At 50.6% G+C, this 27,097-nt stretch overlaps 7 non-coding genes across 7 annotated transcripts; all 7 read right to left on the reverse strand.

Moving 5' to 3' along the window:
- Window positions 1–2,230: 2,230 nt before the first annotated feature.
- LOC132490032 (small nucleolar RNA SNORD116) lies at window positions 2,231–2,323 on the reverse strand. Its single transcript, XR_009532395.1, has one exon. It is a non-coding gene; the product is annotated as a small nucleolar RNA SNORD116 (small nucleolar RNA).
- Window positions 2,324–5,007: 2,684 nt separating this feature from the next.
- LOC132490033 (small nucleolar RNA SNORD116) lies at window positions 5,008–5,100 on the reverse strand. Its single transcript, XR_009532396.1, has one exon. It is a non-coding gene; the product is annotated as a small nucleolar RNA SNORD116 (small nucleolar RNA).
- Window positions 5,101–7,785: 2,685 nt separating this feature from the next.
- On the reverse strand, window positions 7,786–7,878 carry LOC132490034 (small nucleolar RNA SNORD116). Its single transcript, XR_009532397.1, has one exon. It is a non-coding gene; the product is annotated as a small nucleolar RNA SNORD116 (small nucleolar RNA).
- A 2,684-nt stretch (window positions 7,879–10,562) lies between these two features.
- Window positions 10,563–10,655, reverse strand: LOC132490035 (small nucleolar RNA SNORD116). The gene has a single exon (XR_009532398.1). It is a non-coding gene; the product is annotated as a small nucleolar RNA SNORD116 (small nucleolar RNA).
- Window positions 10,656–19,849: 9,194 nt separating this feature from the next.
- On the reverse strand, window positions 19,850–19,942 carry LOC132490036 (small nucleolar RNA SNORD116). The gene has a single exon (XR_009532399.1). It is a non-coding gene; the product is annotated as a small nucleolar RNA SNORD116 (small nucleolar RNA).
- Window positions 19,943–22,626: 2,684 nt separating this feature from the next.
- LOC132490037 (small nucleolar RNA SNORD116) lies at window positions 22,627–22,719 on the reverse strand. Its single transcript, XR_009532400.1, has one exon. It is a non-coding gene; the product is annotated as a small nucleolar RNA SNORD116 (small nucleolar RNA).
- Window positions 22,720–25,401: 2,682 nt separating this feature from the next.
- On the reverse strand, window positions 25,402–25,494 carry LOC132489548 (small nucleolar RNA SNORD116). The gene has a single exon (XR_009531954.1). It is a non-coding gene; the product is annotated as a small nucleolar RNA SNORD116 (small nucleolar RNA).
- Window positions 25,495–27,097: the final 1,603 nt, after the last annotated feature.

Raw genomic sequence — 27,097 nt, forward strand, 5'->3', positions numbered from 1 at the left:
CAAGGACGTCTACCTTTACAGAGAACTCAATGTTTGTCTGACAGCACGACTGCAGGAAGTAAGGCGTGTACGTTGGCCGGTACGTGAGAGGGTATATTTTTGTTTTCACGCATGTGCACGTGTGTGACTGTAACTGCACACGAGCACGCACTTGTGGGCGTCTTTGTGTGCCTCTGAATCCGCATCTTGCACTCTGTGTGTCCCTGTGGCCCTCTCCTGAGACCTCGAACCATAAAAGCCAGAGTTTATACACAGCGTCCTGGATTTGGACCCCCCCCACTAAATGGAGAAAGACCTCTTCAAGCTTCAACAGACTGAATGTGAACTTTGAAATGCAGGGGGTTTTGAAATAGGCCACGGACTTCCACTCTTCCACAACCAAGCCTTCTGACCAATGCACAAACACCTGAAGAGACCTGCTTTCCAACAGTGGGTGTAACATATAGATGGACCCAGAAATCCTGCAACCTAGTAGAATATGTAATGTGCACTTGGGGCCACTCCCATCATTTTTAGGACCAAGGAAACCTTCTATGGGCGGGCCGAACTGCGACTGGCTACAGGCAAGATGCAGCCCGGCACCTCTCAAGGGGCTAACGAAATTCGGCCCAACTGCCAATTGTTGCCAACTATGCCAAATCACTTTGCGAGGACCCATGGGAATGCCCACCACAGGAAGTGGTGGGCTTCAGTAACCAAGACCCACGTTCAAACCCCACTGCGGAAACTAGGCTAGCTTCCCAGGCACGTGTTGCCAGCATCCAGCCACCAGGTTTGGCGGCCCTGAACCCGGAGGAAACACTCAAATTCTTGACAGTGTTGTCCTACGTGCCCTCCTCCTGCCCAGCGGGTAAGTCGAACCTACTAGAAGCCACAGACATCATTCAAACACGGGGTCACTGTATACCAGGGATGGCAGACTGCAAACATGACTGCTTTGATGACACTGACCGTACCCCATGCATCCTGGCACTTCTTCACTGACAGAGTGACACTACCGAGAAACTCCCAGAGATCAAAGGCACTCTCCCCGAGGACCACAGACCGATTTCCAATGGAAGAACTCTGCTTCGCGAGGGGAACTGCAAGCTTCAAAGGGCACAGTGGCTGTCCACGGCAGCGCACCTGGCATCAGAACACTGAACGCATCTCTGCTCCGCCAAAGGACTGCTCCATATAAACCACTAGCTATCCAAAACTCCTGCGTGCCACAAGGGCTGGCCGCATCATGCCCTCTCGGAGAAACACTTTCGCTTTGCACATTCCCAAACAAGGAAACAAAGTGGCCAAAGGGCATGTTCGCATAACCCAAATACCCCCAAGGTGAGCGGCACAGACGCTTCAATATGTCTAACTTCTCGGCATCCCGCAAGACACCCTTTGGGCGATATACCTCCGGCAACGGGATCACAACTCTACGCAGGTTAATTATGTAACCACATCCTCATGTACTGCCAAAGCCATCCCCTTCGTGGGCAGCTGATGCCAGCACATCAAGAACAGGACGCATTCTTGGGAAGACGTGGCCAGCTCCTGCAACCCAATCATGACAGCCCATCCCACGACATCACACAGGACATGTCCTCATGATGCCTTGCCATCTTCTGCAGGCCAGCAGCCACCACGCAGGCTTCAATGCAGCACTCGGTCCTAACCCCACTCCACGATGACCCACTTAGTGCCAAATCTCTGTCGGGATCTACAGTGGAGTAGCCGACATGGGCAATACCTAGCCCTAATCCATCAGCTCCCTTCCGTTGAAGACCAACACCAGACCACACCCAACCACTGCTATATCCCCACCGGGCACTAAAGAACGTCAAGGCACCAAAACAAATGACTAGGAGGGACACAGGCCTGGCCTGAGGCTCCAGGCTCCAACCAGGGACGCTTCCTCATTTTGGCTTACAGAAATAGCCCACGAAGCTGCATGCACAAACGTGATCCTGGCCAAAGCATACCTTTCCAATCTGCAAGCTTCCTGGGCCTGCACCAGCACGCACTCCGACTCTGACGACCAGCAGGAGAGCCTTCCCCCTCGCATGCCCTCAACGGTCTTTCAGCACGGACCTAATATGCGTAGATGACCCAGGTTATGGGCAGACACAGTGGACCCCCAGATAGGAGCACCTCGAATTCTGGAACCCTGGTGTGTGTTTGCATGCAGGTCAGAAGGGGACGCTGGCCCTCACTCCTCACTCTCCCCTACCCCCGAGAGACGAAACGTGCTGGACCTCAGATTCGATGAGGAGACGGTAGAGTGTTCTCACTCATTTTGTTCAGATTTTCCAAGGAATGCATACAAGGGTGTCATCATCGATCCAAGCACAGGCTGGGATGCTGCAGAACACAACCGGGCATGCCGTGGGGGTCTGAAGAGGAGAGATGACCTCGGAGTACTCCAAAACCCTGGGGAATCCACAGCCCTCAGGCCACTCAGAAAGAGCAACAGTCAATCCACTCTTGCAGCCCCTGGGACCGTCTGATGAAAACCTCATATCCAATGGCACATCTTAGGGTGGGTGAAAGCCTACCTTCCTGAGTTAGCCAGAGCCACGCGTAGCAACATGCCCCCGCATCATGTTTCCACTTTTCCTTAGCACCTGCAGTCATCAGCCAACACGTAGGTCTTCTTGTCTTTGCCGACGGCCAGCCTCGTTCAGCAGCTGCACCTGAGAACTGGACATAAATCAGGCAGGCTTCAGAATTGGACCGGTGTACTCAGAGATCATGATTCATGAGAATTTTTACCTGGGCTTGAGCTCGAGCCCTGCCTCCCAAGGACGTCTACCTTTATAGAGAGCTCAATGTTTGTCTGACAGCACGACTGCAGGAAGTAAGGTGTGTACCTTGGCTGGTATGTGAGAGGGTATATTTTTGTTTTCACGCATGTGCGCGTGTGTGACAGTTACTGCACACGAGGACTCGCTTGTGGGCGTCTTTGTGTGCCTCTGAATCCGCACCTTGCTCTCTGTGTGTCCCTGTGGCCCTCTCCTGAGACCTCGAACCATAAAAGCCAGAGTTTATACACAGCGTCCTGGATTTGTTGCCCCCCACTGAATGGAGAAAGACCTCTTCAAGCTTCAACAGACTGAATGTGAACTTTGAAACCCAGGGGGTTTTGAAATTGGCCACGGACTTCCACTCTTCCACAACCAAGCCTTCTGAGCAACGCGAAAACACCTGACGAGGCCTGCTTTCCGACAGTGGGTGTAAAATATAGATGGACCCAGAAATCCTGCAACCTAGTAGAATATGTAATGTGCACTTGGGGGCACTCCCATCATTTTTAGGACCAAGGAAACCTCCTATGGGCGGGCCGACCTGCGACTGGCTACAGGCACGATGCAGCCCGGCACCTCTCAAGGGGCTAACGAAATTCGGCCCAACTGCCAATTGTTGCCAACTATGCCAAATCACTTTGCGAGGACCCATGGGAATGCCCACCACAGGAAGTGGTGGGCTTCAGTAACCAAGACCCACGTTCAAACCCCACAGCGGAAACTAGGCTAGCTTCCCAGGCACGTGTTGCCAGCATCCAGCCACCAGGTTTGGCGGCCCTGAACCCGGAGGAAACACTCAAATTCTTGACAGTGTTGTCCTACGTGCCCTCCTCCTGCCCAGCGGGTAAGTCGAACCTACTAGAAGCCACAGACATCATTCAAACACGGGGTCACTGTATACCAGGGATGGCAGACTGCAAACACGACTGCTTTGATGACACTGTCCATACCCCATGCATCCTGGCACTTCTTCACTGACAGAGTGACACTACCGAGAACCTCCCAGAGATCAAAGGCACTCTCCCCGAGGACCACAGACCGATTTCCAATGGAAGAACTCTGCTTCGCGAGGGGACCTGCAAGCTTCAAAGGGCACAGTGGCTGTCCACGGCAGCGCACCTGACATCAGAACACTGAACGCATCTCTGCTCCGCCAACGGACTGCTCCAGATAAACCACTAGCTATCCAAAACTCCTGCGTGCCACAAGGGCTGGCCGCATCATGCCCTCTCGGAGAAACACTTTTGCTTTGCACATTCCCACACAAGGAAACAAAGTGGCCAAAGGGCATGTTCGCATAAACCAAATACCCCCAAGGTGAGCGACACAGACACTTCAACATGTCTACCTTCTCGGTGTCCCGCAAGACACCCTTTGGGCGACATTCCTCCGGCAGCGGGATCACAACTCTACGCAGGTTAAGTACGTAACCGCATCCTCATGTACTGCCAAAGCCATCCCCTTCGTGGGCAGCTGATGCCAGCACATCACGAACTGGACGCATACTTGGGAAGATGTGGCCAGCTCCTGCAACCCAATCATGACAGCCCATCCCACGACATCACACAGGACATGTCCTCATGATGCCTTGCCATCTTCTGCAGGCCAGCAGCCACCACGCAGGCTTCAATGCAGCACTCGGTCCTAACCCCACTCCACGATGACCCACTTAGTGCCAAAACTCTGTCGGGATCTGCAGTGGAGTAGCCGACATGGGCAATACCTAGCCCTAATCCATCAGCTCCCTTCCGTTGAAGACCAACCCCAGCCCACACCCACCCACTGCTCCATCCCCACCAGGCATTAAAGAACTTCAACGCGCCAAAACAAATGACAGGGAGGGACAAAGGCCTGGCCTGAGGATCCAGGCTCCAACCAGGGACACTTCCTCATTTTGGCTTACAGAAATAGCCCACAAAGCTGCATGCACAAATGTGATCCTGGCCAAAGCACACCTTTCCATGCTGCAAGCTTACTGGGCCTACACCAGCACGCACTCCGACTCTGAAGACCAGCAGGAGAGCCTTCCCCCTCGCATGCCCTCAATGGTCTTTCAGCAGGGACCTAATATGCATAGATGACCCAGCTTATGGGCAAACACAGTGGACCCACAGATAGGATCACCTCGAATTCTGGAACCCTGGTGTTTGTTTGCATGCAGGTCAGAAGGGGACGCTGGCCCTCACTCCTCACTCTCCCCTACCCCCGAGACACGAAACGTGCTGGACCTCAGATTCGATGAGGAGACGGTAGAGTGTTCTCACTCATTTTGTTCAGATTTTCCAAGGAATGCATACAAGGGTGTCATCATCGATCCAAGCACAGGCTGGGACGCTGCAGAACACAATCGGGCATGCCGTGGGGGTGTGAAGAGGAGAGATGACCTCGGAGTACTCCAAAACCCTGGGGAATTCACAGCCCTCAGGCCACTCAGAAAGAGCAACAGTCAATCCACTCTTGCAGCCACTGGGACCGTCTGAGGAAAACCTCATATCCAATGGCACATCTTAGGGTGGGTGAAAGCCTACCTTCCTGAGTTAGCCAGAGCCACGCGTAGCAACATGCCCCCGCGTCATGTTTCCACTTTTCCTTAGCACCTGCAGTCATCAGCCAACGCGTAGGATTTCTTGTCTTTGCAGACAGCCAGCCTCGTCCAGCAGCTGCACCTGAGAACTGGACATAAATCAGGCAGGCTTCAGAATTGGACCGGTGTACTCAGAGATCATGATTCATGAGAATTTTTACCTGGGCTTGAGCTCGAACCCTGCCTCCCAAGGACGTCTACCTTTACAGAGAACTCAATGTTTGTCTGACAGCACGACTGCAGGAAGTAAGGCGTGTACGTTGGCCGGTACGTGAGAGGGTATATTTTTGTTTTCACGCATGTGCACGTGTGTGACTGTAACTGCACACGAGCACGCACTTGTGGGCGTCTTTGTGTGCCTCTGAATCCGCATCTTGCACTCTGTGTGTCCCTGTGGCCCTCTCCTGAGACCTCGAACCATAAAAGCCAGAGTTTATACACAGCGTCCTGGATTTGGACCCCCCCCACTAAATGGAGAAAGACCTCTTCAAGCTTCAACAGACTGAATGTGAACTTTGAAATGCAGGGGGTTTTGAAATAGGCCACGGACTTCCACTCTTCCACAACCAAGCCTTCTGACCAATGCACAAACACCTGAAGAGACCTGCTTTCCAACAGTGGGTGTAACATATAGATGGACCCAGAAATCCTGCAACCTAGTAGAATATGTAATGTGCACTTGGGGCCACTCCCATCATTTTTAGGACCAAGGAAACCTTCTATGGGCGGGCCGAACTGCGACTGGCTACAGGCAAGATGCAGCCCGGCACCTCTCAAGGGGCTAACGAAATTCGGCCCAACTGCCAATTGTTGCCAACTATGCCAAATCACTTTGCGAGGACCCATGGGAATGCCCACCACAGGAAGTGGTGGGCTTCAGTAACCAAGACCCACGTTCAAACCCCACTGCGGAAACTAGGCTAGCTTCCCAGGCACGTGTTGCCAGCATCCAGCCACCAGGTTTGGCGGCCCTGAACCCGGAGGAAACACTCAAATTCTTGACAGTGTTGTCCTACGTGCCCTCCTCCTGCCCAGCGGGTAAGTCGAACCTACTAGAAGCCACAGACATCATTCAAACACGGGGTCACTGTATACCAGGGATGGCAGACTGCAAACATGACTGCTTTGATGACACTGACCGTACCCCATGCATCCTGGCACTTCTTCACTGACAGAGTGACACTACCGAGAAACTCCCAGAGATCAAAGGCACTCTCCCCGAGGACCACAGACCGATTTCCAATGGAAGAACTCTGCTTCGCGAGGGGAACTGCAAGCTTCAAAGGGCACAGTGGCTGTCCACGGCAGCGCACCTGGCATCAGAACACTGAACGCATCTCTGCTCCGCCAAAGGACTGCTCCATATAAACCACTAGCTATCCAAAACTCCTGCGTGCCACAAGGGCTGGCCGCATCATGCCCTCTCGGAGAAACACTTTCGCTTTGCACATTCCCAAACAAGGAAACAAAGTGGCCAAAGGGCATGTTCGCATAACCCAAATACCCCCAAGGTGAGCGGCACAGACGCTTCAATATGTCTAACTTCTCGGCATCCCAGAAGACACCCTTTGGGCGATATACCTCCGGCAACGGGATCACAACTCTACGCAGGTTAATTATGTAACCACATCCTCATGTACTGCCAAAGCCATCCCCTTCGTGGGCAGCTGATGCCAGCACATCAAGAACAGGACGCATTCTTGGGAAGACGTGGCCAGCTCCTGCAACCCAATCATGACAGCCCATCCCACGACATCACACAGGACATGTCCTCATGATGCCTTGCCATCTTCTGCAGGCCAGCAGCCACCACGCAGGCTTCAATGCAGCACTCGGTCCTAACCCCACTCCACGATGACCCACTTAGTGCCAAATCTCTGTCGGGATCTACAGTGGAGTAGCCGACATGGGCAATACCTAGCCCTAATCCATCAGCTCCCTTCCGTTGAAGACCAACACCAGACCACACCCAACCACTGCTATATCCCCACCGGGCACTAAAGAACGTCAAGGCACCAAAACAAATGACTAGGAGGGACACAGGCCTGGCCTGAGGCTCCAGGCTCCAACCAGGGACGCTTCCTCATTTTGGCTTACAGAAATAGCCCACGAAGCTGCATGCACAAACGTGATCCTGGCCAAAGCATACCTTTCCAATCTGCAAGCTTCCTGGGCCTGCACCAGCACGCACTCCGACTCTGACGACCAGCAGGAGAGCCTTCCCCCTCGCATGCCCTCAACGGTCTTTCAGCACGGACCTAATATGCGTAGATGACCCAGGTTATGGGCAGACACAGTGGACCCCCAGATAGGAGCACCTCGAATTCTGGAACCCTGGTGTGTGTTTGCATGCAGGTCAGAAGGGGACGCTGGCCCTCACTCCTCACTCTCCCCTACCCCCGAGAGACGAAACGTGCTGGACCTCAGATTCGATGAGGAGACGGTAGAGTGTTCTCACTCATTTTGTTCAGATTTTCCAAGGAATGCATACAAGGGTGTCATCATCGATCCAAGCACAGGCTGGGACGCTGCAGAACACAACCGGGCATGCCGTGGGGGTCTGAAGAGGAGAGATGACCTCGGAGTACTCCAAAACCCTGGGGAATCCACAGCCCTCAGGCCACTCAGAAAGAGCAACAGTCAATCCACTCTTGCAGCCCCTGGGACCGTCTGATGAAAACCTCATATCCAATGGCACATCTTAGGGTGGGTGAAAGCCTACCTTCCTGAGTTAGCCAGAGCCACGCGTAGCAACATGCCCCCGCATCATGTTTCCACTTTTCCTTAGCACCTGCAGTCATCAGCCAACACGTAGGTCTTCTTGTCTTTGCCGACGGCCAGCCTCGTTCAGCAGCTGCACCTGAGAACTGGACATAAATCAGGCAGGCTTCAGAATTGGACCGGTGTACTCAGAGATCATGATTCATGAGAATTTTTACCTGGGCTTGAGCTCGAACCCTGCCTCCCAAGGACGTCTACCTTTATAGAGAGCTCAATGTTTGTCTGACAGCACGACTGCAGGAAGTAAGGTGTGTACCTTGGCTGGTATGTGAGAGGGTATATTTTTGTTTTCACGCATGTGCGCGTGTGTGACAGTTACTGCACACGAGGACTCGCTTGTGGGCGTCTTTGTGTGCCTCTGAATCCGCACCTTGCTCTCTGTGTGTCCCTGTGGCCCTCTCCTGAGACCTCGAACCATAAAAGCCAGAGTTTATACACAGCGTCCTGGATTTGTTGCCCCCCACTGAATGGAGAAAGACCTCTTCAAGCTTCAACAGACTGAATGTGAACTTTGAAACCCAGGGGGTTTTGAAATTGGCCACGGACTTCCACTCTTCCACAACCAAGCCTTCTGAGCAACGCGAAAACACCTGACGAGGCCTGCTTTCCGACAGTGGGTGTAACATATAGATGGACCCAGAAATCCTGCAACCTAGTAGAATATGTAATGTGCACTTGGGGGCACTCCCATCATTTTTAGGACCAAGGAAACCTCCTATGGGCGGGCCGACCTGCGACTGGCTACAGGCACGATGCAGCCCGGCACCTCTCAAGGGGCTAACGAAATTCGGCCCAACTGCCAATTGTTGCCAACTATGCCAAATCACTTTGCGAGGACCCATGGGAATGCCCACCACAGGAAGTGGTGGGCTTCAGTAACCAAGACCCACGTTCAAACCCCACAGCGGAAACTAGGCTAGCTTCCCAGGCACGTGTTGCCAGCATCCAGCCACCAGGTTTGGCGGCCCTGAACCCGGAGGAAACACTCAAATTCTTGACAGTGTTGTCCTACGTGCCCTCCTCCTGCCCAGCGGGTAAGTCGAACCTACTAGAAGCCACAGACATCATTCAAACACGGGGTCACTGTATACCAGGGATGGCAGACTGCAAACACGACTGCTTTGATGACACTGTCCATACCCCATGCATCCTGGCACTTCTTCACTGACAGAGTGACACTACCGAGAACCTCCCAGAGATCAAAGGCACTCTCCCCGAGGACCACAGACCGATTTCCAATGGAAGAACTCTGCTTCGCGAGGGGACCTGCAAGCTTCAAAGGGCACAGTGGCTGTCCACGGCAGCGCACCTGACATCAGAACACTGAACGCATCTCTGCTCCGCCAACGGACTGCTCCAGATAAACCACTAGCTATCCAAAACTCCTGCGTGCCACAAGGGCTGGCCGCATCATGCCCTCTCGGAGAAACACTTTCGCTTTGCACATTCCCAAACAAGGAAACAAAATGGCCAAAGGGCATGTTCGCATAACCCAAATAACCCCAAGGTGAGCGGCCCAGACGCTTCAACATGTCTAACTTCTTGGCGTCCCGCAAGACACCATTTGGGTGACATTCCACCGGCAACGGGATCACAACTATACGCAGGTTAAGTACGTAACCGCATCCTCATGTACTGCCAAAGCCATCCCCTTCGTGGGCAGCTAATGCCCGCACATCACGAACAGGTCGCATTCTTGGGAAGACGTGGCCAGCTCCTGCAACCCAATCATGACAGCCCATCCCACGACATCACACCGGACATGTCCTCATGATGCCTTGCCATCTTCTGCAGGCCAGCAGCCACCACGCAGGCTTCAATGCAGCACTCGGTCCTAACCCCACTCCACGATGACCCACTTAGTGCCAAAACTCTGTCAGGATCTGCAGTGGAGTAGCCGACATGGGCAATACCTAGCCCTAATCCATCAGCTCCCTTCCGTTGAAGACCAACCCCAGCCCACACCCACCCACTGCTCCATCCCCACCGGGCACTAAAGAACTTCAACGCGTCAAATCAAATGACAAGGAGGGACACAGGCCTGGCCTGAGGCTCCAGGCTCCAACCAGGGACGCTTCCTCATTTTGGCTTCCAGAAATAGCCCCCGAAGCTGCATGCACAAATGTGATCCTGGCCGAAGCACACCTTTCCAAGCTGCAAGCTTACTGGGCCTACACCAGCACGCACTCCGACTCTGAAGACCAGCAGGAGAGCCTTCCCCCTCGCATGCCCTCAACGGTCTTTCAGCAGGGACCTAATATGCGTAGATGACCCAGCTTATGGGCAGACACAGTGGACCCCCAGATAGGAGCACCTCGAATTCTGGAACCCTGGTGTGTGTTTGCATGCAGGTCAGAAGGGGACGCTGGCCCTCACTCCTCACTCTCCCCTACCCCCGAGAGACGAAACGTGCTGGACCTCAGATTCGATGAGGAGACGGTAGAGTGTTCTCACTCATTTTGTTCAGATTTTCCAAGGAATGCATACAAGGGTGTCATCATCGATCCAAGCACAGGCTGGGACGCTGCAGAACACAACCGGGCATGCCGTCGGGGTCTGAAGAGGAGAGATGACCTCGGAGTATTCCAAAACCCTGGGGAATCCACAGCCCTCAGGCCACTCAGAAAGAGCAACAGTCAATCCACTCTTGCAGCCACTGGGACCGTCTGAGGAAAACCTCATATCCAATGGCACATCTTAGGGTGGGTGAAAGCCTACCTTCCTGAGTTAGCCAGAGCCATGCGTAGCAACATGCCCCCGGGTCATGTTTCCACTTTTCCTTAGCACCTGCAGTCATCAGCCAACGTGTAGGTCTTCTTGTCTTTGCAGACAGCCAGCCTCGTCCAGCAGCTGCACCTGAGAACTGGACATAAATCACGCAGGCTTCAGAATTGGACCGGTGTACTCAGAGATCATGAGTCATGAGAATTTTTACCTGGGCTTGAGCTTGAACCCTGCCTCCCAAGCACGTCTACCTTTACAGAGAACTCAATGTTTTTCTGATAGCATGACTGCAGGAAGTAAGGTGTGTACCTTGGCTGGTACATGAGAGTGTATATTTTTGTTTTCACACATATGCACGTGTGTGACTGTTACTGCACATGACGACGCGCTTCTGGGCGTCTTTGTGTGCCTCTGAATCCGCACCTTGCTCTCTGTGTGTCCCTGTGGCCCTCTCCTGAGACCTCGAACCATAAAAGCCAGAGTTTATACACAGCGTCCTGGATTTGGCCCCCCCCACTGAATGGAGAAAGACCTATTCAAGCTTCAACAGACTGAATGTGAACTTTGAAACCCAGGGGGTTTTGAAATAGGCCACGGACTTCCACTCTTCCACAACCAAGCCTTCTGACCAATGCACAAACACCTGACGAGACCTCCTTTCCAACAGTGGGTGTAACATATAGATGGACCCAGAAATCCTGCAACCTAGTAGAATATGAAATGTGCACTTGGGGCCACTCCCATCATTTTAGGACCAAGGAAACCTCCTATGGGCGGGCCGAACTGCGACTGGCTACAGGCAAGATGCAGCCCGGCACCTCTCAAGGGGCTAACGAAATTCGGCCCAACTGCCAATTGTTGCCAACTATGCCAAATCACTTTGCGAGGACCCATGGGAATGTCCACCACAGGAAGTGGTGGGCTTCAGTAACCAAGACCCACGTTCAAACCCCAATGCGGAAACTAGGCTATCTTCCCAGGCACGTTTTGCCAGCATCCAGCCACCAGGTTTGGCGGCCCTGAACCCGGAGGAAACACTCAAATTCTTGACAGTGTTGTCCTACGTGCCCTCCTCCTGCCCACCGGGTAAGTCGAACCTACTGGAAGCCACAGACCTCATTCACACACGGGGTCACTGTATACCAGGGATGGCAGACCGCAAACACGAATGCTTTGATGACACCGACTATACCCCATGCATCCTGGCACTTCTTCACTGACAGAGTGACACTACCGAGAACCTCCCAGAGATCAAAGGCACTCTCCCCGAGGACCACAGACCGATTTCCAATGGAAGAACTCTCCTTCACGAGGGGACCTGCAAGCTTCAAAGGGCACAGTGGCTGTCCACGGCAGCGCACCTGACATCAGAACACTGAACGCATCTCTGCTCCGCCAACGGACTGCTCCAGATAAACCACTAGCTATCCAAAACTCCTACGTGCCACAAGGGCTGGCCGCATCAGGCCCTCTCGGAGAAACGCTTTCGATTTGCACATTCCCAAACAAGGAAACAAAGTGGCCAAAGGGCATGTTCGCATAACCCAAGTACCCCCAAGGTGAGCGGCACAGACGCTTCAACATGTCTAACTTCTCGGCGTCCCGCAAGACACCCTTTGGATGACAATCCTCCGGAAATGGGATCACAACTCTACGCAGGTTAAGTATGTAACCGCATCCTCACGTACTGCCAAAGCCATCCCCTTCGTGGGCAGCTGATGCCAGCACATCACGAACAGGACGCATTCTTGGGAAGACGTGGCCAACTCCTGCAACCCAATCATGACAGCCCATCCCACGACGTCACACAGGACATGTCCTCATGATGCCTTGCCATCTTCTGCAGGCCAGCAGCCACCACGCAAGCTTCAATGCAGCACTCGGTACTAACCCCACTCCACGATGACCCACTTAGTGTCAAAACTCTGTCGGGATCTGCAGTGGAGTAGCTGACATGGGCAATACCTAGCCCTAATCCATCAGCTCCTTTCCGTTGAAGACCAATCCCAGCCCACACCCACCCACTGCTCCATCCCCACCGGGCATTAAAGAATTTCAATGCACCAAAACAAATGACAGGACAGAACACCTGCTGAACGCTGGCAGAAGACCCCAGACCTCCCAAAAGGCAAGAAACTCCCCACATACCTGGGTAGGGCAAAGCAGAGAGATTCCCGCAGAGAGTAGCGGTGCCGAGCGGCACTCACCAGCCCGAGAGGCTTGTCTGCTCCCCCGCCGGGGCGGGCGGCGCTGGAGCTGAGGCTCGGGCTTCGGTCGGAGCGCAGGGAGAGGACTGGGACTGGCGGCGAGAACTCAGCCTGAAGGGGGCTAATGTGCCACAGCTAGCCGTGAGGGATTCCGGGAAAACTCTGGAGCTGCCGAAGAGGCAGGAGACTTTTTCTTCCCTCTTGGTTTCCTGGTGCGCGAGGAGAGGGGATTAAGAGCGCCGCGTAAAGGAGCTCCAGAGACGGGCGCGAGTCGCGGCTGAAGGCGCGGAGCCCAGGGACGGGCGTGGGACGCTGGGGCTGCTGCTGCCGCCGCCAAGAAGCCTGTGTGCTAGCACAGGACACTGTCCACACCGCCCTTCCGGGAGCCTGTGCAGCCTGCCACTGCCGGGGTCCCGGGATCCAGGGGCGGCTTCCCTGGGAGAACGCACGGCGCGTCTCGGGCTGGTGCAACGTCATGCCGACCTCTGCCGCTGCAGGCTCGCCCCGCACTCCGTGCCCCTCCCTCCCGCCCGGCCTGGGTGAGCCAGAGTCCCCGAAGAGGCTGCTCCTTTAACCCTGTCCTGTCTGAGCGAAGAACAGACGCCCTCCGGCGACCTACATGCAGAGGCGGGGCCAAATCCAAAGCTGAGGCCCAGGAGCTGTGAGAACAAAGAAGAGAAAGGGAAACCTCTCCCAACAGCCTCAGAAGCAGCGGATTAAAGCTCCACAATCAACTTCATGTACCCTGCATCTGTGGAATACATAAATAGACAACAAATCATCCCAAATTGAGGAGCCAGGCGTCAGTGCTGTGCCTCTGAGGTGGGAGAGCGAACTTCAGGACACTGGTCCACAAGAGACCTCCCAGCTCCACATAATATCAAACGGCGAAAATCTTCCAGAGATCTCCATCTCAACACCAGCACCCAGCTTCACTCAACGACCAGCAAGCTACAGTGCTGGACACCCTATGCCAAACAACTAGCAAGACAGGAACACAACACCACCCATTAGCAGAGAGGCTGCCTCAAATCATAAAAAGTCCGCAAACACCCCAAAACACACCACCAGACGTGGACCTGCCCACCAGAAAGACAAGATCCAGCCTCATCCACCAGAACACAGGCAGTAGTCCCCTCCACCAAGAAGCCTACACAACCCACTAAACCAACCTTAGCCACTGGGGACAGACACCAAAAATAACGGGAACTACGAACCTGCAGACTGCAAAGAGGAGACCCCAAACACAGTAACATAAGCAAAATGAGAAGACAGAAAAACACACAGCAGGAGAAGGAGCAAGATAAAAACCCACCAGACCTAACAAATGAAGAGGTAATAGGCAGTCTATCTGAAAAAGAATTCAGAATAATGATGGTAAAGATGATCCAAAATCTTGGAAATAGAATAGACAAAATGCAAGAAACAGTTAACAAGGACCTAGAAGAACTAAAGACAAATCAAGCATCGATTAAAAACACAATAAATGAAATAAAAAATACTCTAGATGGGATCAATAGCAGAATAACTGAGGCAGAAGAACGGATAAGTGAGGTGGAAGATAAAATAGTGGAAATAACTGCTGCACAGCAAAATAAAGAAAAAAGAATGAAAAGAACAGAGGACAGTCTCAGAGACCTCTGGGACAACATTAAACGCACCAACATTCGAATTATAGGGGTTCCAGAAGAAGAAGAGAAAAAGAAAGGGACTGAGAAAATATTTGAAGAGATTATAGTTGAAAACTTCCCCAATATGGGAAAGGAAATAGTTAATCAAGTCCAGGAGGCACAGAGAGTCCCATACAGAATAAATCCAAGGAGAAATACACCAAGACACATATTAATCAAACTGTCAAAAATTAAACACAAAGAAATCATATTAAAAGCAGCAAGGCAAAAACAACAAATAACACACAAGGGAATCCCCATCAGGATAACAGCTGATCTCTCAGCAGAAACTCTACAAGCCAGAAGGGAGTGGCAGGACATACTTAAAGTGATGAAGGAGAAAAACCTGCAACCAAGATTACTCTACCCAGCAAGGATCTCATTCAGATTTGATGGAGAAATTAAAACCTTTACAGACATGCAAAAGCTGAGAGAGTTCAGCACCACCAAACCAGCTTTACAACAAATGCTAAAGGAACTTCTCTAGGCAAGAAACACAACAGAAGGAAAAGAACTACAATAACGAACCCAAAACAATTAAGAAAATGGGAATAGGAACATACATATCAATAATTACCTTAAATGTAAATGGACTAAATGCTCCCACCAAAAGACACAGACTGGCTGAATGGATACAAAAACAAGACCCATATATATGCTGTCTACAAGAGACCCACTTCAGACCTAGAGATACATACAGACTGAAAGTAAGGGGATGGAAAAAGATATTCCATGCAAATGGAAACCAAAAGAAAGCTGGAGTAGCAATTCTCATATCAGACAAAATAGACTTTAAAATAAAGACTACTAGAAGAGACAAAGAAGGACACTACATAATGATCAAGGGATCAATCCAAGAAGAAGATATAACAATTGTAAATATTTATGCACCAAACATAGGAGCACCTCAATACATAAGGGAAATATTAACAGCCATAAAAGGAGAAATCGACAGTAACACAATCATAGTAGGGGACTTTAACACCCCACTTTCACCAATGGACAGGTCATCCAAAATGAAAATAAATAAGGAAACACAAGCTTTAAATGATACATTAAACAAGATGGACTTAATTGATATTTATAGGACATTCCATCCAAAAACAACAGAATACACATTTTTCTCAAGTGCTCATGGAACATTCTCCAGGATAGATCATATCTTGGGTCACAAATCAAGCCTTGGTAAATTTAAGAAAATTGAAATTGTATCAAGTATCTTTTCTGACCACAATGCTATGAGACTAGATATCAATTACAGGAAAAGAGCTGTAAAACATACAAACACATGGAGGCTAAACAATACACTACTTAATAACGAAGTGATCACTGAAGAAATCAAAGAGGAAATTAAAAAATACCTAGAAACAAATGACAATGGAGACACGACGACCCAAAACCTATGGGATGCAGCAAAAGCAGTTCTAAGAGGGAAGTTTATGGCAATACAATCACACCTTAAGAAACAGGAAATATCTCGAATAAACAACCTAACCTTGCACCTAAAGCAATTAGAGAAAGAAGAACAAAAACATCCCAAAGTTAGCAGAAGGAAAGAAATCATAAAAATCAGATCAGAAATAAATGAAAAAGAAATGAAGGAAACGATAGCAAAGATCAATAAAACTAAAAGCTGGTTCTTTGAGAAGATAAACAAAATTGATAAACCATTAGCCAGACTCATCAAGAAAAAAAGGGAGAAGACTCAAATCAATAGAATTAGAAATGAAAAAGGAGAAGTAACAACTGACACTGCAGAAATACAAAAGATCATGAGAGATTACTATAAGCAACTCTATGCCAATAAAATGGACAACCTGGAAGAAATGGACAAATTCTTAGAAATGCACAACCTGCCAAGACTGAATCAGGAAGAAATAGAAAATATGAACAGACCAATCACAAGCACTGAAATTGAAACTGTGATTAAAAATCTTCCAACAAACAAAAGCCCAGGACCAGATGGCTTCACAGGCGAATTCTATCAAGCATTTAGAGAAGAGCTAACACCTATCCTTCTCAAACTCTTCCAAAATATAGCAGAGGGAGGAACACTCCCAAACTCATTCTACGAGGCCACCATCACCTTGATACCAAAACCAGACAAGGATGTCACAAAGAAAGAAAACTACAGGCCAATATCACTGATGAACATAGATGCAAAAATCCTCAACAAAATACTAGCAAACAGAATCCAACAGCACATTAAAAGGATCATACACCATGATCAAGTGGGGTTTATTCCAGGAATGCAAGGATTCTTCAATATACGCAAATCAATCAATGTGATACACCATATTAACAAGTTGAAGGAGAAAAACCATATGATCATCTCAATAGATGCAGAGAAAGCTTTTGACAAAATTCAACACCCATTTATGATAAAAACCCTGCAGAAAGTAGGCATAGAGGGAACTTTCCTCAACATAATAAAGGCCATATATGACAAACCCACAGCCAGCATCATCCTCAATGGTGAAAAACTGAAACCAGTTCCACTAAGATCAGGAACAAGACAAGGTTGCCCACTCTCACCACTCTTATTCAACCTAGTTTTGGAAGTTCTAGCCACAGCAATCAGAGAAGAAAAGGAAATAAAAGGAATCCAAATGGGAAAAGAAGAAGTAAAGCTGTCACTGTTTGCAGATGACATGATACTATACATAGAGAATCCTAAAGATGCTACCAGAAAACTACTAGAGCTAATCAATGAATTTGGTAAAGTTGCAGGATACAAAATTAATGCACAGAAATCTCTGGCATTCCTATATACTAATGATGAAAAATCTGAAAGTGAAATCAAGGAAACACTCCCATTTACCATTGCAACAAAAAGAATAAAATATCTAGGAATAAACCTACCTAAGGAGACAAAAGACCTGTATGCAGAAAATTATAAGACACTGATGAAAGAAATTAAAGATGATACAAATAGATGGAGAGATGTACCATGTTCTTGGATTGGAAGAATCAACATTGTGAAAATGACTCTACTACCCAAAGCAATCTACAGATTCAATGCAATACCTATCAAACTACCAATGGCATTTTTCACAGAACTAGAACAAAAAATTTCACAATTTGTATGGAAACACAAAAGACCCCGAATAGCCAAAGCAATCTTGAGAACGAAAAATGGAGCTGGAGGAATCAGGCTCCCTGACTTCAGACTATACTACAAAGCTACAGTAATCAAGACAGTATGGTACTGGCACAAAAACAGAAAGATAGATCAATGGAACAGGATAGAAAGCCCAGAGATAAACCCACGGACATATGGTCACCTTATCTTTGATAAAGGAGGCAGGAATGTACAGTGGAGAAAGGACAGTCTCTTCAATAAGTGGTGCTGGGAAAACTGGACAGGGACATGTAAAAGTATGAGATTAGATCACTCCCTAACACCATACACAAAAATTAGCTCAAAATGGATTAAAGACCTAAATGTAAGGCCAGACACTATCAAACTCCTAGAGGAAAACATAGGCAGAACACTCTATGACATAAATCACAGCAAGATCCTTTTTGACCCACCTCCTAGAGAAATGGAAATAAAGACAAAAATAAACACATGGGACCTAATGAAACTTCAAAGCTTTTGCACAGCAAAGGAAACCATAAACAAGACCAAAAGACAACCCTCAGAATGGGAGAAAATATTTGCAAATGAAGCAACTGACAAAGGATTAATCTCCAAAATTTATAAGCAGCTCATGCAGCTCAATAGCAAAAAAACAAACAACCCAATCCAAAAATGGGCAGAAGACCTAAATAGACATTTCTCCACAGAAGATATACAGACAGCCAACAAACACATGAAAGGATGCTCAACATCTTTACTCATTAGAGAAATGCAAATCAAAACTACAATGAGATATCATCTCACACCAGTCAGAATGGCCATCATCAAAAAATCTAGAAACAATAAATGCTGGAGAGGGTGTGGAAAAAAGGGAACACTCTTGCACTGCTGGTGGGAATGTGAATTGGTACAGCCACTATGGAGAACAGTATGGAGGTTCCTTAAAAAACTACAAATAGAACTACCATATGACCCAGCAATCCCACTACTGGGCATATACCCTGAGAAAACCATAATTCAAAAAGAGACATGTACCAAAATGTTCATAGCAGCCCTATTTACAATAGCCCGGAGATGGAAACAACCTAAGTGTCCATCATCGGATGAATGGATAAAGAAGATGTGGCACATATATACAATGGAATATTACTCAGCCATAAAAAGAAATGAAATTGAGCTATTTGTAATGAGGTGGATGGACCTAGAGTCTGTCATACAGAGTGAAGTAAGTCAGAAAGAGAAAGACAAATACTGTATGCTGACACATATATATGGAATTTAAGAAAAAAATGTCATCAAGAACATAGGGGTAAGACAGGAATAAAGACACAGACCTACTAGAGCATGGACTTGAGGATATGGGGAGGGGGAAGGGTAAGCTGTGACAAAGTGAAAGAGCGGCATGGACATATATACACTACCAAATGTAAGGTAGATAGCTAGTGGGAAGCAGCCGCATAGCACAGGGAGATCAGCTCGGTTCTTTGTGACCGCCTGGAGGGGTGGGATAGGGAGGGTGGGAGGGAGACGCAAAAGGGAGGGGATATGGGAACATATGTATATGTATAACTGATTAAATTTGTAAAATAAAAAATAAATAAATAAATAAATTAAAAAAAAAACAAATGACAGGGAGGGACACAGGCCTGGCCTGAGGCTCCAGGCTCCAACCAGGGACGCTTCCTCATTTTGGCTTCCAGAAATAGCCCCCAAAGCTGCATGCACAAACGTGATCCTGGCCAAGCACACCTTTCCAAGCTGCAAGCTTACTGGGCCTACACCAGCACGCACTCCGACTCTGAAGACCAGCAGGAGAGCCTTCCCCCTCGCATGCCCTCAACGGTCTTTCAGCAGGGACCTAATATGCGTAGATGACCCAGCTTATGGGCAGACACAGTGGACCCCCAGATAGGAGCACCTCGAATTCTGGAACCCTGGTGTGTGTTTGCATGCAGGTCAGAAGGGGATGCTGGCCCTCACTCCTCACTCTCCCCTACCCCCGAGAGACGAAACGTGCTGGACCTCAGATTCGATGAGGAGACGGTAGAGTGTTCTCACTCATTTTGTTCAGATTTTCCAAGGAATGCATACAAGGGTGTCATCATCGATCCAAGCACAGGCTGGGACGCTGCAGAACACAACCGGGCATGCCGTGGGGGTCTGAAGAGGAGAGATGACCTCGGAGTACACAAAAACCCTGGGGAATCCACAGCCCTCAGGCCACTCAGAAAGAGCAACAGTCAATCCACTCTTGCAGCCACTGGGACCATCTGAGGAAAACCTCATATCCAATGGCACATCTTAGGGTGGGTGAAAGCCTACCTTCCTGAGTTAGCCACAGCCACGCATAGCAACATGCCCCCGCGTCATGTTTCCACTTTTCCTTAGCACCTGCAGTCATCAGCCAACACGTAGGTCTTCTTGTCTTTGCCGACGGCCAGCCTCGTCCAGCAGCTGCACCTGAGAACTGGACATAAATCAGGCAGGCTTCAGAATTCGACCGGTGTACTCAGAGATCATGATTCATGAGAATATTTACCTGGGCTTGAGCTCGGACCCTGTCTCGCAAGGACGTCTACCGTTACAGAGAACTCAATGTTTGTCTGACAGCACGACTGCAGGAAATAAGGCGTGGACGTTGGCCGGGAACTGAGAGGGTATATTTTTGTTTTCACGCATGTGCGCGTGTGTGACTGTTACTGCACACGAGGACGCGCTTGTGGGCATCTTCGTGTGCCTCTGAATCCACATCTTACTCTCTGTGTGTCCCTGTGGCCCTCTCCTGAGACCTCGAACCATAAAAGCCAGAGTTTATACACAGCGTCCTGGATTTGGACCCCCGAACTGAATGGAGAAAGACTTCTTCAAGCTTCAACAGACTGAATGTGAACTTTGAAACCCAGGGGGTTTTGAAATAGGCCACGGACTTCCACTCTTCCACAACCAAGCCTTCTGACCAACGCACAAACACCTGACGAGACCTGCTTTCCGACCGTGGGTGTAACATATAGATGGACCCAGAAATCCTGCAACCTAGTAGAATGTGTAATGTGCACTTGGGGCCACTCCCATCATTTTTAGGACCAAGGAAACCTCCTATGGGAGGGCCGACCTGCGACTGGCAACACACAAGATGCAGCCCAGCAGCTCTCAAGGGGCTAACGTAATTCGGCCCAACTGCCAATTGTTGCCAACTATGCCAAATCACTTAGCGAGGACCCATGGGAATGCCCACCACAGGAAGTGGTGGGCTTCAGTAACCAAGACCCACGTTCAAACCCCACAGCGGAAACTAGGCTAGCTTCCCAGGCACGTGTTGCCAGCATCCAGCCACCAGGTTTGGCGGCCCTGACCCCAGAGGAAACACTCAAATTCTTGACAGTGTTGTCCTACGTGCCCTCCTCCTGCCCAGCGGGTAAGTCGAACCTACTAGAAGCCACAGACATCATTCAAACACGGGGTCACTGTATACCAGGGATGGCAGACTGCAAACATGACTGCTTTGATGACACTGACCATACCCCATGCATCCTGGCACTTCTTCACTGACAGAGTGACACTACCGAGAACATCCCAGAGATCAAAGGCACTCTCCCCGAGGACCACAGACCGATTTCCAATGGAAGAACTCTGCTTCGCGACGGGACCTGCAAGCTTCAAAGGGCACAGTGGCTGTCCACGGCAGCGCACCTGGCATCAGAACACTGAACGCATCTCTGCTCCGCCAACGGACTGCTCCAGATAAACCACTAGCTATCCAAAACTCCTGCGTGCCACAAGGGCTGGCCGCATCATGCCCTCTCGGAGAAACACTTTCGCTTTGCACATTCCCAAACAAGGAAACAAAGAGGCCAAAGGGCATGTTCGCATAACCCAAATACCCCCAAGGTGAGCGGCACAGACGCTTCAACATGTCTAACTTCTCGGCGTCCCGCAAGACACCCTTTGGGCGACATACCTCCGGCAACGGGATCACAACTCTACGCAGGTTAAGTACGTAACCACATCCTCATGTACTGCCAAAGCCATCCCCTTCGTGGGCAGCTGATGCCAGCACATCACGAACAGGACGCATTCTTGGGAAGACGTGGCCAGATCCTGCAACCCAATCATGACAGCCCATCCCACGACATCACACAGGACATGTCCTCATGATGCCTTGCCATCTTCTGCAGGCCAGCAGCCACCACGCAGGCTTCAATGCAGCACTCGGTCCTAACCCCACTCCACGATGACCCACTTAGTGCCAAATCTCTGTCGGGATCTGCAGTGGAGTAGCCGACATGGGCAATACCTAGCCCTAATCCATCAGCTCCCTTCCGTTGAAGACCAACACCAGCCCACACCCAACCACTGCTCCATCCCCACCGGGCACTAAAGAACTTCAACGCGCCAAAACAAATGACTAGGAGGGACACAGGCCTGGCCTGAGGCTCCAGGCTCCAACCAGGGACGCTTCCTCATTTTGGCTTCCAGAAATAGCCCCCGAAGCTGCATGCACAAATGTGATCCTGGCCAAAGCACACCTTTCCAAGCTGCAAGCTTCCTGGGCCTGCACCAGCACGCACTCCGACTCTGACGACCAGCAGGAGAGCCTTCCCCCTCGCATGCCCTCAACGGTCTTTCAGCAGGGACCTAATATGCGTACATGACCCAGCTTATGGGCAGACACAGTGGACCCCCAGAGAGGAGCACCTCGAATTCTGGAACCCTGGTGTGTGTTTGCATGCAGGTCAGAAGGGGACGCTGGCCCTCACTCCTCACTCTCCCCTACCCCCGAGAGACGAAACGTGCTGGACCTCAGATTCGATGAGGAGACGGTAGAGTGTTCTCACTCATTTTGTTCAGATTTTCCAAGGAATGCATACAAGGGTGTCATCATCGATCCAAGCACAGGCTGGGACGCTGCAGAACACAACCGGGCATGCCGTGGGGGTCTGAAGAGGAGAGATGACCTCGGAGTACTCCAAAACCCTGGGGAATCCACAGCCCTCAGGCCACTCAGAAAGAGCAACAGTCAATCCACTCTTGCAGCCCCTGGGACCGTCTGATGAAAACCTCATATCCAATGGCACATCTTAGGGTGGGTGAAAGCCTACCTTCCTGAGTTAGCCAGAGCCACGCGTAGCAACATGCCCCCGCGTCATGTTTCCACTTTTCCTTAGCACCTGCAGTCATCAGCCAACGCGTAGGTCTTCTTGTCTTTGCCGACGGCCAGCCTCGTCCAGCAGCTGCACCTGAGAACTGGACATAAATCAGGTAGGCTTCAGAATTGGACCGGTGTACTCAGACATCATGATTCATGAGAATTTTTACCTGGGCTTGAGCTCGAACCCTGCCTCCGAAGGACGTCTACCTTTACAGAGAACTCAATGTTTGTCTGACAGCACAACTGCAGGAAGTAAGGCGTGTACGTTGGCCGGTACGTGAGAGTGTATATTTTTGTTTTCACGCATGTGCACGTGTGTGACTGTTACTGCACACGAGGACGTGCTTGTGGGCGTCTTTGTGTGCCTCTGAATCTTCATCTTGCTCTCTGTGTGTCCCTGTGGCCCTCTTCTGAGACCTCGAACCATAAAAGCCAGAGTTTATACACAGCGTCCTGGATTTGGACCCCCCCACTGAATGGAGAAAGACTTCTTCAAGCTTCAACAGACTGAATGTGAACTTTGAAACCCAGGGGGTTTTGAAATAGGCCTTGGACTTCCACTATTCCACAACAAAGCCTTCTGACCAATGCACAAACACCTGACGAGACCTGCTTTCCGACAGTGGGTGTAACATACAGATGGACCCAGAAAACCTGCAACCTAGTAGAATATGAAATGTGCACTTGGGGCCACTCCCATCATTTTTAGGAGCAAGGAAACCTCCTATGGGCGGGCCGACCTGCGACTGGCTACAGGCAAGATGCAGCCCGGCACCTCTCAAGGGGCTAACGAAATTCGGCCCAACTGCCAATTGTTGCCAACTATGCCAAATCACTTTGCGAGGACCCATGGGAATGCCCACCACAGGAAGTGGTGGGCTTCAGTAACCAAGACCCACGTTCAAACCCCACTGCGGAAACTAGGCTAGATTCCCAGGCACGTGTTGCCAGCATCCAGCCACCAGGTTTGGCGGCCCTGAACCCGGAGGAAACACTCAAATTCTTGACAGTGTTGTCCTACGTGCCCTCCTGCTGCCCACCGGGTAAGTCGAACATACTGGAAGACACAGACATCATTCAAACTCGGGGTCACTGTATACCAGGGATGGCAGACCACAAACTCGACTGCTTTGATGACACTGACCATACTCCATGCATCCTGGCACTTCTTCACTGACAGAGTGACACTACCGAGAACCTCCCAGAGATCAAAGGCACTCTCCCCGAAGACCACAGACCGATTTCCAATGGAAGAACTCTGCTTCGCGAGGGGACCTGCAAGTTTCAAAGGGCACAGTGGCTGTCCACGTCAGCGCACCTGGCATCGGAACACTGAACGCATCTCTGCTCCGCCAACGGACTGCTCCAGATAAACCACTAGCTATCCAAAACTCCTACGTGCCACAAGGGCTGGCCGCATCAGGCCCTCTCGGAGAAACGCTTTCGATTTGCACATTCCCAAACAAGGAAACAAAGTGGCCAAAGGGCATGTTCGCATAACCCAAGTACCCCCAAGGTGAGCGGCACAGACGCTTCAACATGTCTAACTTCTCGGCGTCCCGCAAGACACCCTTTGGACGACAATCCTCCGGCAATGGGATCACAACTCTACGCTGGTTAAGTATGTAACCGCATCCTCACGTACTGCCAAAGCCATCCCCTTCGTGGGCAGCTGATGCCAGCACATCACGAACAGGACGCATTCTTGGGAAGACGTGGCCAACTCCTGCAACCCAATCATGACAGCCCATCCCACGACGTCACACAGGACATTCCTCATGATGCCTTGCCATCTTCTGCAGGCCAGCAGCCACCACGCAAGCTTCAATGCAGCACTCGGTACTAACCCCACTCCACGATGACCCACTTAGTGTCAAAACTCTGTCGGGATCTGCAGTGGAGTAGCTGACATGGGCAATACCTAGCCCTAATCCATCAGCTCCCTTCCGTTGAAGACCAATCCCAGCCCACACCCACCCACTGCTCCATCCCCACCGGGCATTAAAGAATTTCAATGCACCAAAACAAATGACAGGGAGGGACACAGGCCTGGCCTGAGGCTCCAGGCTCCAACCAGGGACGCTTCCTCATTTTGGCTTCCAGAAATAGCCCCCAAAGCTGCATGCACAAACGTGATCCTGGCCAAGCACACCTTTCCAAGCTGCAAGCTTACTGGGCCTACACCAGCACGCACTCCGACTCTGACGACCAGCAGTAGAGCCTTCCCCCTCGCATGCCCTCAACGGTCTTTCAGCAGGGACCTAATATGCGTAGATGACCCAGCTTATGGGCAGACACAGTGGACCCCCAGATAGGAGCACCTCGAATTCTGGAACCCTGGTGTGTGTTTGCATGCAGGTCAGAAGGGGACGCTGGCCCTCACTCCTCACTCTCCCCTACCCCCGAGAGACGAAACGTGCTGGACCTCAGATTCGATGAGGAGACAGTAGAGTGTTCTCACTCATTTTGTTCAGATTTTCCAAGGAATGCATACAAGGGTGTCATCATCGATCAAAGCACAAGCTGGGACGCTGCAGAACACAATCGGGCATGCCGTGGGAGTCTGAAGAGGAGAGATGACCTCGGAGTACACCAAAACCCTGGGGAATCTACAGCCCTCAGGCCACTCAGAAAGAGGAACAGTCAATCCACTCTTGCAGCCACTGGGACCATCTGAGAAAAACCTCATATCCAATGGCACATCTTAGGGTGGGTGAAAGCCTACCTTCCTGAGTTAGCCACAGCCACGCATAGCAACATGCCCCCGCGTCATTTTTCCACTTTTCCTTAGCACCTGCAGTCATCAGCCAACACGTAGGTCTTCTTGTCTTTGCCGACGGCCAGCCTCGTCCAGCAGCTGCACCTGAGAACTGGACATAAATCAGGCAGGCTTCAGAATTCGACCGGTGTACTCAGAGATCATGATTCATGAGAATATTTACCTGGGCTTGAGCTCGGACCCTGTCTCGCAAGGACGTCTACCTTTACAGAGAACTCAATGTTTGTCTGACAGCACGACTGCAGGAAATAAGGCGTGGACGTTGGCAGGGAACTGAGAGGGTATATTTTTGTTTTCACGCATGTGCGCGTGTGTGACTGTTACTGCACACGAGGACGCGCTTGTGGGCATCTTCGTGTGCCTCTGAATCCGCATCTTACTCTCTGTGTGTCCCTGTGGCCCTCTCCTGAGACCTCGAACCATAAAAGCCAGAGTTTATACACAGCGTCCTGGATTTGGACCCCCGAACTGAATGGAGAAAGACTTCTTCAAGCTTCAACAGACTGATTGTGAACTTTGAAACCCAGGGGGTTTTGAAATAGGCCACGGACTTCCACTCTTCCGCAACCAAGCCTTCTGACCAATGCACAAACACCTGACGAGACCTGCTTTCCGACCGTGGGTGTAACATATAGATGGACCCAGAAATCCTGCAACCTAGTAGAATATGTAATGTGCACTTGGGGCCACTCCCATCATTTTTAGGACCAAGGAAACCTCCTATGGGAGGACCGACCTGCGACTGGCAACACACAAGATGCAGCCCAGCAGCTCTCAAGGGGCTAACGTAATTCGGCCCAACTGCCAATTGTTGCCAACTATGCCAAATCACTTAGCGAGGACCCATGGGAATGCCCACCACAGGAAGTGGTGGGCTTCAGTAACCAAGACCCACGTTCAAACCCCACAGCGGAAACTAGGCTAGCTTCCCAGGCACGTGTTGCCAGCATCCAGCCACCAGGTTTGGCGGCCCTGACCCCGGAGGAAACACTCAAATTCTTGACAGTGTTGTCCTACGTGCCCTCCTCCTGCCCAGCGGGTAAGTCGAACCTACTAGAAGCCACAGACATCATTCAAACACGGGGTCACTGTATACCAGGGATGGCAGACTGCAAACATGACTGCTTTGATGACACTGACCATACCCCATGCATCCTGGCACTTCTTCACTGACAGAGTGACACTACCGAGAACATCCCAGAGATCAAAGGCACTCTCCCCGAGGACCACAGACCGATTTCCAATGGAAGAACTCTGCTTTGCGACGGGACCTGCAAGCTTCAAAGGGCACAGTGGCTGTCCACGGCAGCGCACCTGGCATCAGAACACTGAACGCAT

This window comes from Mesoplodon densirostris, chromosome 4 (assembly GCF_025265405.1).
Source record: "Mesoplodon densirostris isolate mMesDen1 chromosome 4, mMesDen1 primary haplotype, whole genome shotgun sequence".
NCBI classification, from domain to species: domain Eukaryota; kingdom Metazoa; phylum Chordata; class Mammalia; order Artiodactyla; family Ziphiidae; genus Mesoplodon; species Mesoplodon densirostris.